General features: G+C 43.2%; 1 protein-coding gene across 1 annotated transcript in view; it reads right to left on the bottom strand.

Annotated features, from left to right (window-relative positions):
* Window positions 1-9,242, bottom strand: part of LOC110500258 (dopamine receptor D4) — a 33,051-nt gene extending 23,809 nt beyond the window's left edge. Inside the window, exon 1 of the mRNA XM_021577515.3 lies at window positions 8,594-9,242. The gene's annotated coding sequence lies outside the window, so the exon portion shown is untranslated. The remainder of the gene's footprint in view (window positions 1-8,593) is intronic.
* Between the last annotated feature and the right edge of the window lie 3,490 nt (window positions 9,243-12,732).

Here is a 12,732-nt window from a genome sequence, read left to right as displayed (position 1 = left end):
ATATGGAACTGTCTTTTTCTCCGCGGCAACAGGTGAGGGTTGCCATGACACCCATTGAGAGCTTGCACAAGCTACAAAAAGACCCACTCGAACTGTTCATCCAGCTCATTTCACTTGTATAGATGAGATATGAAAGCAGTGTTTTTTTGTTTGTCCAATTTTGGAGTGGTTTGGTCTAGTTTTGATTTACCTTTGTTTGTTGAGTTGTCAACTAAATGTGACTTCGACGTGAAATCAACAAACAATGTCCCATGTCATTAGATTTAGGTGAGGAGTTAGGTGAAAAAAAAGCATGAAATTCCTTTACGTTAATTTCTGTTTGCAAATCCAATCAGTTTTCCACGTGGATTCAACATCATCACATTTTTTTTTACGATGTGGAAAAAACATTGATTCAAACAGTTTTTGCCCAATAGGTTGACACATTATGTACAAACAGAGTTTGTCATGTTCTGTGTGCCTATGGCTCTGATCCAAAAATGATTTTCTTCTCACATCTGGGCAGTCCGGATGCATTCATTTTTGATTATATTGATGATGTTCCTTTCTCAGCGATCTCTTCCTGATAACACCCACAGATTGCCAAATAGAAGCGTTTGTCCCAAGCTGAGACGGATTGCTCTATTGAATTTGATCTATGGTGGAAATTTGAATTGTCATCTGGAAGGGTGTTCAAGCTCACTGCTGTGTTTAATATCTCGGTTTAAATTTTACACGGACACACACGTGCACACGCATGCACACAAGCACATCGCATAGGCCTGCTGTGTAGCAAGGTAATTCGTCTGCGTGGTCGGCGGACTCGGCGTTCCGCCGTAAATGTCAAACCAAGCGGGAGCTTGCAGGATAACAAGAGTGGTTGAAAGAGAAAAAAACAAGACAGCGAAATAAAGTGGGAGTTATTGAGGTTTATCAGATCAGATGGAATGGACTGAAAAAGCAGAGCAAGGACGTGGAAAGTCATCACCACTCTTAGAACAACCCCACATCCCCCTGGGCAAAACCACTCTGCAGTGCACAAACAACCCACTGGGCAAAAATGTGTTGAATCAATGTTGTTTCCGCGTCATTTCAACCCCCCCCCTCCCCAAAAAAAAAACATATATGTGATGATGTTGAATCAATGTGGAAAACGGATTAGATTTGGAAAAGGTCATCAACATAAGGGCATTTCATTTTTATTTTACCCAACTTTTAACCTAAATCCAATGAGATTGTGACATTTTTTTTATTGATTTCACATTGAATTCATGTTAGATTGACAGCTCAACCAAATGTAAATAAAAACTAGACATTGAACTGTGCCCCAGACATCATTAGTCAAAGCAACTTTCCTCCCTCTCGCTCTGTCTGTCACCTGTCTGTCAGGCTGTCAGAGTTGGGCATTGTTCGGCTCCAATTCCTGTTTAATTGGCCTTGGGATTTCTCTGGAAGTGCCATTACAGCCCAACTGTGATGAATTACCTACCAAAATCCCACTATCAAGGTGAATAGCCTCAGGTGAGTATTGTCGGGAGAGCTAGACTTACATGAAAACGCATTACAGTAGCGGCTACTGAGGAACCTATTGGTGCATTTTCACTTCTGCTGCCCTCATTTAAACAGCAAATAATTTAGGTAACCATTAAAACTGCTTGTTGTGTTACTGTAATTTTGTTAAGATGAATCTCTGCATTCATACCCTGTCAAATAAAGTTGCACATCATTTTTTTTCAAATGTAGGCTAAGTATTGTTTTGTTGCAAGTTTCAAGTATTTCCTTACAGATACTGTGATTGTGACCGGAAAGGGTCAACTACAGTACCAATGGTACATACTGTAGGAGGTGTGAATGTCTTTCAACTGGCATTGTGTGTATCCTCTATTACTGTATGTGTGAACTTTTAGAGAGAGGTCATACAATAGGTCATACCTATTCTATTCTCTCTCCCAGCTATTGTTCAGAGATGCTGTTCGGTGGTGATGTTTTTTTTCTCCCTCACTGTAAGAAAATACATTACGCAACCACAGCTACTCCCCCACACCTCTGGACTTGCCAACATGAGCACCTACACACCTCAACATGGCCCCTGAACACGAGACCATTGCAGTCGTTTTAGTCAACGGGTCTGATCCATGGTGGATATTCTTCTGATGAAGGAACAATGGAAGGCTGTAATTATATACCTCCACTTTGCACCTTTACATTACATGACAGCCACTGATAAGTGGTGCTCATAGGGCTTAGGTTGATGTACTGATGCTGTTTGTGGTTTGTTATCAATAATGGATGCCTGTGCTTTTCTGCCCAAGCCAGCTCTTTATTCTGCTAGTTGCCAATTATGATGTTAGAGGTGGCAAGTGCACAGACAAGCTGTCACACTGGGCGGGTCAGCGAAACATCCCGTGGGTTGGAGAGTGGAAGGGAATTGAATGTGGGAGTTGGCGGGTGTGTGTGTATCTGTGTGTGTGTGTGGGGGGGGGGAACTTTCAGCAGAGCACCATTAAATCACCCGCCAGCTTTGCCTATAGCACAGAGAGAGAGAGAGAGAGAGAGAGTGAGAGGGGGCAGAGAAAGGAAGAGAGGGCAAGAGAGAAACTGAGACAGAAAGAGGGAGGCAATAGGGCCGGGAGAGGAGGAAAAGAGAGTGAAAGCGATGAAGAGAGATATAAGCGAGAAATCATGCAGCCTAGACAGCAGAACATAGATATATGCCTTATGATGCTGAATGTCCATTTGTTTTCCTACCGAAGCCTAGCCTGAAACTTTTTCTGGCTGCCAAATTTTGACAGCAGACACTGCTTAATAAGAAGGTGTTTTTAGCTGTGTCTGAGATATACTTGAACAGGAGACAGCCTGTGACATTATCTTTTGTGTTGCTTAAATGCCTTTACAAAGATTTTTTACAGCATTTCTGTTCACAGAAGCCATCAGTGCTGGGCCAAAGAGCATGCTGGGACACAATAGAGACAACAATAGCAGATGGGGCAATGAGCTGTCGGAATTAGAAAACAGAAACAGACATGCTGGGGTCAGATGTGCGTGCGTGAGTAGTCGATGTGTGTGTTTGCTTGTCTGTGTGTGTGTGTGTGTGTGCGTGTGTGCGTACATCCGTGTGGGGGTTAACAGTATGTGCAGAAAGATAACAACTGCAAGCCAAGATAACTACCCGTCTCCCGGTTTTCACCGTTCCCGCCAGTCAGTCAAAAATAATGGTTATCCTCTGTTTGCATGCTCTTGTACAGTGTGTTGAACTGTCAAATAGCCAGGCGGGACCACAGGCGACAGCTAACATGGAGACTACATAATGAGTATTGGGAGAGGAGGATAGTGTGATTGTCAGCTTGGGTGTTTGTATTGACTCCTGGGACGAGATGTTGTTCCACACGCTAAGTTTAGTCTCGCACAAAGAAGAAGAAGAATGCAACACCATACTTAAAGCATCTTTCTGTGGGATAATCGTTTTATGTTGCAGATGTGTGTACGCGTAATGTTTTAGCTTCCTGTCAACACTAATTAGCTCATATGCGGTTGGAATGGACTTGGAATGGAGTGTGTATGATGGGCGTTTTCCTATGTGTGTGTGCATCTCCATACCAGTACCATACCCCCAGGAGCATTGACCTGTATTTGCCCTCTATCCCTCTCTCTCTCTCTCTCTCTCGCCCTCCCCCGACCCTTTCCCTCCAATATCAATATTTTCCTTTCCTTTCATCGATCCTATCGCTCTTTTTTTCTCACCCCCTCTCTCTGTGGTCTCTCTCGTATTCCTTTGTCTTTCTCTCTCTTCCCCTTTCTCTTCTCTCCCGCTCTCTCTGTGGTCTCTCTCGTATTCCTTTGTCTGTCTCTCTCTTCCCCTCTCTCTTCTCTCCCTCTCTCTCTCTGCTCCACGAGGGATTTCTCTGCGTTCATCCTTAGCTGCTGTCGGCCATGGCTGACTGAGTGGCCATTGTCCAGCACCACTCGTCACAGTCCACACCACCACTAGTGCCATTTATCAAACACAACACCCTTGCCAAACAACCCGCTAAAATCAAAACATTTACATCATCAGCCTACTGTGGTGTGATGTCTGCCGGTCAGTATTAGGCTGTCTTTTAGTACTACTGTAGCGGTAACAACTGGACACTTGTGTCACTCCGGTCTCCCCACACAGTCGAAGAGCCGGTCGGTATCCTAGAAACGTCCTTTGTCATAACGACGATGCTGATCCGGGGCCTCGGATTTAATTTACTTGGCTAATGAGCTGCCTGTCGTTTTGCATGAGGCGAGGAACCATTCGCATCATCATGGGTCTGTGAGAGATTTATTGAGAGATGATTTCTCCACGATATATACAGTAAATGTCATTTCTCTGCCCATGCCAAATGATGCGGGGCCACAGATGTTGTAAAAGTGTCTGCAACAGGTGGCAAACGCTCAAATGCAACCTAATAGCATAATGAGCGGCATGTCTCAGCCAGTCAGTCTGAATACTGGGCATGGTCTGTTTCAGTGGAGGCTGGTGAGGGGAGGACAGCTCATAGTTATGGCCGGAATGGAATGGTATCACGTTGCATAGCAACAATGTGTTTGATATGTGTTTAATACTGTTCCATTCATTTAATTCCAACCATTACAATGAGTCACCAAACCAGCCACAACAGCTCTGTGTCCCAGTAGCCTCATTACCTCATCTTCCATCCTTCACTACTAGCCTTCCGATCTGACAGGTCTTCTTGGAGAAAGGTATAAGTGCTCTCTCTCTCTCTCTCTCTCTCTCTCTCTCTCTCTCTCTCTCTCTCTCTCTCTCTCTCTCTCTCTCTCTCATATACAGTGCCTTGCGAAAGTATTCGGCCCCCTTGAACTTTGCGACCTTTTGCCACATTTCAGGCTTCAAACATAAAGATATAAAACTGTATTTTTTTGTGAAGAATCAACAACAAGTGGGACACAATCATGAAGTGGAACGACATTTATTGGATATTTCAAACTTTTTTAACAAATCAAAAACTGAAAAATTGGGCGTGCAAAATTATTCAGCCCTTTTACTTTCAGTGCAGCAAACTCTCTCCAGAAGTTCAGTGAGGATCTCTGAATGATCCAATGTTGACCTAAATGACTAATGATGATAAATACAATCCACCTGTGTGTAATCAAGTCTCCGTATAAATGCACCTGCACTGTGATAGTCTCAGAGTTCCGTTAAAAGCGCAGAGAGCATCATGAAGAACAAGGAACACACCAGGCAGGTCCGAGATACTGTTGTGAAGAAGTTTAAAGCCGGATTTGGATACAAAAAGATTTCCCAAGCTTTAAACATCCCAAGGAGCTCTGTGCAAGCGATAATATTGAAATGGAAGGAGTATCAGACCACTGCAAATCTACCAAGACCTGATGAACTGCAGAGATCTACAGCTGAGGTGGGAGACTCTGTCCATAGGACAACAATCAGTCGTATATTGCACAAATCTGGCCTTTATGGAAGAGTGGCAAGAAGAAAGCATTTCTTAAAGATATCCATAAAAAGTGTCATGTAAAGTTTGCCACAAGCCACCTGGGAGACACACCAAACATGTGGGAGAAGGTGCTCTGGTCAGATGAAACCAAAATTGAACTTTTTGGCAACAATGCAAAACGTTATGTTTGGCGTAAAAGCAACACAGCTCATCACCCTGAACACACCATCCCCACTGTCAAACATGGTGGTGGCAGCATCATGGTTTGGGCCTGCTTTTCTTCAGCAGGGACAGGGAAGATGGTTAAAATTGATGGGAAGATGGATGGAGCCAAATACAGGACCATTCTGGAAGAAAACCTGATGGAGTCTGCAAAAGACCTGAGACTGGGACGGAGATTTGTCTTCCAACAAGACAATGATCCAAAACATATAGCAAAATCTACAATGGAATGGTTCAAAAATAAACATATCCAGGTGTTAGAATGGCCAAGTCAAAGTCCAGACCTGAATCCAATCGAGAATCTGTGGAAAGAACTGAAAACTGCTGTTCACAAATGCTCTCCATCCGATGTGCAAAACTGATAGAGGCATACCCCAAGCGACTTACAGCTGTAATCGCAGCAAAAGGTGGTGCTACAAAGTATTAACTTAAGGGGGCTGAATAATTTTGCACGCCCAATTTTTCAGTTTTTGATTTGTTAAAAAAGTTTGAAATATCCAATAAATGTCGTTCCACTTCATGATTGTGTCCCACTTGTTGTTGATTCTTCACCAAAAAATACAGTTTTATATCTTTATGTTTGAAGCCTGAAATGTGTCAAAAGGTCGCAAAGTTCAAGGGGGCCGAATACTTTCGCAAGGCACTGTATATATATATATATATATATATATATATATATATATATATATATATCTGGCTATATTTTCATCTATCAATAGTCGTGAATGGAAGATAGAGTTTGTAAGGGGTATCTGACAGGGAATATCTGTTTGGGAATGTATAGAGTGTGGCTTGATTGAATCTTGACTTGGAGGCTGCATGCATACCAATGATGCCAGAAATAGCATGTAAGTTAGCAGTGCACCTCCCATTGATTCTGAAATGATCGTGTTCATCAAAACGACAGCAAACGAGGCGGCGGGCGGGCATATTATGATGCTCGGTGCTCTAAAACTAACCTGTAGCTCGCCTGCCATATGGATTTATAGAGGGCTTGATCTGAGCATTTCTTAAAGTGTGTCCCAAATGGCGCCCTATTCCCTATAAAGGGCAGGGCTGGTCAAAAGTGGTGCACTACATAGGGAATAGGGTGCCATTTGAGAGGCAACAACACTTTCTCTACTCTTCCTTCCATGAAGGTTTAAATTGGACAGCGCCGTGGCAGGTGATGGAGGATTAAAGAATATAAACACAAAGGGTGGGTCAGGGAAGTCATTTCACACCTGAGACAGTTAAAGAGAGCAACACAGTGTGGTGCCTTGGGAAGCTGATAGAAGTTAAAGCTTGTCTCAGGAATAAAGTTGTTTATCTTTTGTTTTCTGCTCATTAAATGTGCTGATGTCGAATTATGTGTAGCTTATGTAACCTGGGTAGTCTTTTCCATTAAAAGCACTGCTGTTTTCCAGGGTGTGCTATCCGTCGGTTTCATTGACGGCTCTATATAGTCTACCGATAGTCTGACAGATAAGACATTAAATCTTACTTTGTGTTTATCAATAACCCCCAAAAATTCACTTCACTAGCCTCTTTTATGTTTTCATTGCCCTTTAACTGTGTTTTTGCTTACCACCTGTCCTGTCCCATGTTATCGCTCCATATCCATTGCACATGTGCTCACCAGTTGTGGCTGACACAAGGTCTTTATCCTTGTGTTGGAGCCCATCCAGAGCTCACCAGACTGGGCTGGGTGGTGTTTGGTGGTGACCTGGGTGGTGGAGGGTCCAAATTAAGCCCCCGAAGCCGCTGCAACCAACTGTGCCAACAGCTGCTTACCAGGAAGGGTGGTGGCGTTGGGTTTAGAGAAGATAGCAACGGAGCCAGGACGTATTAACAAGAGGTTATGATACTGCGTATGCCCTACATGTGGCTGTGCCTTAGTGTGTAGCAGGAGGCAGTAGGAGCACATCATGACAGCATGTTTCAGTAGGGTAGAGTCTATTGGTTTCATAGAAATGGAAATACTGAGATATAGTTGGGATGCTGGTCTTTATCACTACTCACACTAATAGAGCACAACTGTTCTATGAATTACGTTTCTGCGTAGAATGATTCTGTAATTGTCTGGGCAGTACCAAATGAGTAACTGCAGGTTTTCGATGGCTTTAAGGCTCTGAGGTTATTTCCTTTTGGGTACAATGCCACCCTGGGGGGGATCATATCTCACAGACAGAATATGACCACCCCCCCATCCCCTCAAGTCTCACTGGTCAGAGGAGGCCAGCAGTGCACTGTCTTATTGGTCGAAGGCAAAATGTATGCACTCTTCACAGAGATGTGTAAGGGTTCAAATAAACAACAGGAATAAAACGTCAACAGCCTCCCCCCAAATGACCCCCAAATGACCCCGACCCCATCACATCAGATCAGGAAGCACTACCACTTAAAGGTAGCACGAAACATGGATGGTCAAGCTAATGGAAATTGGACATCCTAGCTTTTGAAAATTGTTATTCGTTTTAATTTAATGAAGCTGATATATTTTGATGTCAAACTCAGTGGTTGAATAGAGATGTTACCATTAAGATGATTAGATTGAGGACAACAGTTCTATCTGTCTTGATACTAATCATGCCTAATCATGATCTGTTTTGATTAAGAAAGTAATTATAGTCATTATAAATTCTCTTTAATATGACAATCTTTGAAATGTCTTCTAGTATACCAATAGTGTGCTTTTTCCATTTTTAAAACTCAAATGAATTGTTTATTACTGTGGAACATTTGGATATAACAACCATATTATGTATAATTATGCAGAATCATATCACCATTTTCCAATAACCATTTTCACCATTACATGCAGATCTTTTTTATTAAGACTCCTTTTTTCATGTTTATATCAATTACACCATTTGTTAATGGTGTTAGAGGACTTGATTTTCTAACAAGAGTAGAACATTCCCAAAACACAGAACAAAAAGAAAATATAGCACAAAAGGCAAAAAGGTACTCACATCAACATCAAGCCTTTGACCCCATGAAGTCTATCAGTCCTGTTACCCCTGTCACTCCGAGGTTCCCAGTCCAAACTGTCTCAGTCAGCCCTGATGTTGTCTGCTCCGCTGCTTTCCTTCTCTCAGCTCCACAAAACTGTCAGTCAACAGCTGTTTTCACCCTCGCTCCGCCGCACACTCACACTAGTCCATCTCCTCCTGCGCTGCAACTGTGCAGAGTTTTACTATTGATGAGCCATCTGTCTGAAGGGAAATTCCATGACTGTGCTGTCAGAAACTTGTCCCCTGCCTTCACATTTATGATATGACACAACGTGACTGAGCCCACATCGTCTCCCTCTTCAACGACTCAGCCACAGAGAGTGTGCTAGAACTCACAAACTCTCTCCTCTCACTCTCTAAATGTATCTCTGTCTCACTCTCTCTTTCTTTCTTTCTTTCTTTTTCTCTCTCTCTCTTTCCCTCTCTCTCTCTCTCTCTCTCTCTCTCTCTTTGTCTCTCTCTATTTTCTCTCTCTCTCTCTTTCTTTTTTTCGTCCTCACTTTTGTCCGTCTCTGTACATCTCTCTCCCTCTCTCTCTGGATGCTGAGGGACTATCACGTGCTTAATTAGTCATGATTTGCCTGTGATTGGTTAACAGTTAAAGGCTGCTGTGCACCCCTCGCCGCTCCCTTTACTCTCACAGAAACAGCTGCTGCCCTATCACTGGGTCTCGCTATGTTCTGACTCCCCCCTTCTCTTACTGCCGCTGCACCTGAATCAGTGCTTCGGGGCTTCTTGCCAGCTACAGCTCGTAGAATAGACATGGTTCTATATTCTATTTGATTTTCCATGGAACCAACCATAGAAAATGAACTGCACGTATATCTCAACGAGTTCAGCTTAATAGAACTTAATAGAACTGGCTTTAAGTGTGAGCACTTTAAGTGTGAGTAGCACTTGCCTGTCACTCATTCTGATCTACCCTCAGGAGAGTAGTGAGTCCTGTATTCATCTCAATTGAAATCAGGATTACTCAACTTTATGGTGATGGGAAAACCAGAGAGTTCTTGAAAACATGCATACAGCTGTATGCTCATTCATTTTCATGAGTGTAGGTACAGAAGTATCTATATCCACAGTAAAACGAGTCCTGTATCGACATAACCTGAAAGGACGCTTAGCAAGGAACTGATCCAAAACCGCCATAAAAAAATCCAGTCTAAGGTTTGCAACTGCACATGGGGACAAAGATTGTACTTTTTGGAGAAATGTCCTCTGGTCTGATGAAACAAAAATAGAACTGTTTGGCCATAATGGCAATCGTTATGTTTGGAAGAAAAAGGGGGAGGCTTGCAAGCCCAAAGAACACCATCCCAACCGTGAAGCAGCATCATGTTGTGGGGGTGCTTTGCTGCAGGAGGGACTGGTGCACTTTACAAAATAGATGGCATCATGAGGATGGAAAATTATGTGGCTATATTGAAGCAACATCTCAAGACATAAGTCAGGAAGTTAAAGCTTGGTTGCAAATGGGTCGTCCAAATGGACAATGACCCCAAGCAGACTTCCAAAGTTGTGACAAAATGGCTTAAGGACAACAAAGTCAAGGTATTGGAGTGGCCATCACAAAGCCCTAACCTCAATCCTATAGAAAATCTGTGGGCAGAACTGAAAAAGCGTGTGCGAGCAAGGAGGCTACTAATTGAGTGTATGTAAACTTCTGACCCACTGGGAATGTGGTGATAGAAATAAAAGCTGAAATAAATCACTCTACTATTATTCTGACATTTCACATTCTTAAAATAAAGTGGTGATCCTAACTGACCTAAGACATACATTTTTACTAGGATTAAATGTCAGGAATTGTGAAAAACTGAGTTTAAATGTATTTGGCTAAGGTGTATGTAAACTTCTGAGTTCCCCTGTATTGACGTGTGTGTTAGAGGGGGTTGCAGCCTTATCTCGTGACACAGCCAGGCATGTGTGAAATGGACTTGGGAAAAGGTGTTAAACATTTTGGCCCCTCCAGCACCCGGATGTCCCATACTCCAAGCAGACAGAAATAAAGCAGGGAGTCTGCTCTGAGGCTTATAGGAAGACCTGGAGAGAGGAACAACAGCACACTGAGAAACGCCAGCAAAAGCCATTACAGGTTGATAACCTAACCTTTCCCTGGCTGCCTTGGTCAGACCTGATGGAATATGGAATTGGTATTTGGTATTTGATTAGGATCCCCATTAGCTGTTGCGATAGCAGCAGCTACTCTTCCTGGGGTCCACACAAAACACGAAACATGACATAATGCAGAACATTAATAGATAAGGACAGAACTACATACATTTAAAACATGGAAAATATAACTAAAAGGTTCTATACTGACTCAACACTTAGAGAAAAAACACAGAGAGACCTACTATTCTAGGCCTGTATGTATTATTTATATTTTCTTACATTAAATTTACATTGAGTGGGATCTATCAGTGCAGACACATAAAATATTTAGGTAAACTAGGAGAGAGGTGTTGTGCTGTGAGGTGTTGCTTCATCTGTTTTTTAAAGCCAGGTTTGCTGTTCACTTGAGCAACGTGAGATGGGAGTTCCGTGCAATCACGGCTCTATATAATACTGTACGTTTTCTTGAATTCGTTCTGGATTTGGGGACTGTGAAAAGACCCCTGGTAACATGTCTGGTAGGGTAAGTGGGTGTGTCAGTGCTCTCGTGTAAGTTGACTGCAAACAATTTGGAATTTTCAACACATTAATGTTTCTTATAAAAAAAACTTCAACCTGGCCTTGGAATGCAATCACACATAACTAATTCTGGAGTCAGACCTTCCCTGGACATGTCAGGCAGGCTCAGACGCCGCTTCCTGAGATTAAGCTATGAGGGAGTAACAACACTGCATGTCATTGTAGAGCACCGTGACAGAGGGAAATGATAACTGCAACACGATGACTCTTCTGACCCCTTGCCTCCCGCGGGTCTGCTTCTCCACATCCATACACACACATGCAGTCAGAGCTGGCCCTAGCCTTTTGGGGGTCCTAAGTGAAACGTTGTTGGGGGGCTCCTCCCACCTTGAGAGCACAACATCTTAGCGGTCCCCCTCTTGACAGAGTACTTTTTCCCATTTGCCATGGGGCAACGTTTTCTGCAATGCTACACATTTTGCCATGGGCCAAAGAGAAGAATTTGCAATTGTATAACTCATTTCATGCAATAGTAATCAAAAATCCACAGGGCAGAGTAAGAGAGACTAACACAATCAATGGGGGCACCCTTGTTGGTAGATAAGGGTAGATAACTGGCTAGACTAACTTACCAATCTTAAAAATGTTAGCTGACATGGGCTAATTGAATGACAGTCGGTGACTAACATCACAAGAGAGAAACTGCTGACGCACAACCACATTTCTACTATTCTAACTCTCAACTGCTGGGACCCCGACTGAGATTTTGGAAATTGATCCACGAGCCTACAAAAGGGGGGTTGACCATCCCCGCTCTAGGTGATGGCTATTCTGTAGATAAGAGAGTTCTTTGAATTGAATTAAACTGGGAGCTGTTCTGATTGAAGTCACCTTGCAGTACTCCACGTTGCCTTCATCCGTCTGGAAAAGTGGAGAATGGAAGGTTACAGCGACAGGAAGGTTACAGTGAGTTCTACGATTTTGGGTTATTCTGTGTGTGTGAGTACCTAATGTTCACTCTCAGGGAGAGTTCGCCCAGTTCTGTTCTGTTCTGTGTCAGATGAACTTATTAGTGTCCTCTCTGCTCGCCGTGTGTTGGCTCAGGGTCTGGTTTTTGATTGGTCTGTGTGTTTGTAGCTCTGACTACACAATGGATGTGTCTCAAATGGAACCCTGTTCTGTGTAGTATACGGTGTTGCTGGCCGGCAGCTGCTCACAAGCCAAGGGGGGGGGGGGGGACCGATAGTTTAATTAGACTTCAAACAGCAGCTCCTGTTCCTTCTTTGATCTCTGGTTTGAAGGATGACGTGTGAAGATGAATGTGCGCCAGAGTGTCTTTATCACAGCTCAAGGCTGCCAGGAGGTTACGTTACATGCGCGCGTCGCTGCCGTTTTACATCTTTAAGGTTTAATTAGCGAGAGCGAGAAAGAAGGAGAGAGAGAAGAAGTAAAAGTGACAGGCAAGT

Source organism: Oncorhynchus mykiss, chromosome 21, assembly GCF_057628025.1.
Source record: "Oncorhynchus mykiss isolate SJ-2025 chromosome 21, ASM5762802v1, whole genome shotgun sequence".
NCBI lineage: Eukaryota > Metazoa > Chordata > Actinopteri > Salmoniformes > Salmonidae > Oncorhynchus > Oncorhynchus mykiss.
The sequence above is the reverse complement of the archived record's forward strand: the minus strand, read 5'-3'. Positions and strand labels throughout refer to the sequence as shown.